Here is a 351-nt window from a genome sequence, read left to right on the forward strand (position 1 = left end):
CGACCGCCGTGGGTTGTTGGATTAGTCTATTATGTGCAGTTGGGACATTATAGTCAGCTACGAGCATATGCACAGGCCTGGAAGCAACTACAAGTAGCCTCGGCGGGTGACACTGGGTACAGTTATGAGTATGACCAGCAGACGTTCATCGTTAGACTAAGCTGGTGGGCATAGTTGAAGCCGCATAACCAGTGTTGCACACAGGCACGGGCCTTGCGATTAGGGTAAGTAGCTAAGGTAGGCGATATTGACTACAGTTACGAGTATGACGGGCCGTCGTCGGCCGTTAGATTAAGGTATCACGCATAGTTGGAGCCTCGTTTTTGTCGCCTGCATAGACACTGGCCTGGT

This window comes from Opisthorchis viverrini (assembly GCF_000715545.1).
Source record: "Opisthorchis viverrini unplaced genomic scaffold opera_v5_132, whole genome shotgun sequence".
NCBI lineage: Eukaryota > Metazoa > Platyhelminthes > Trematoda > Opisthorchiida > Opisthorchiidae > Opisthorchis > Opisthorchis viverrini.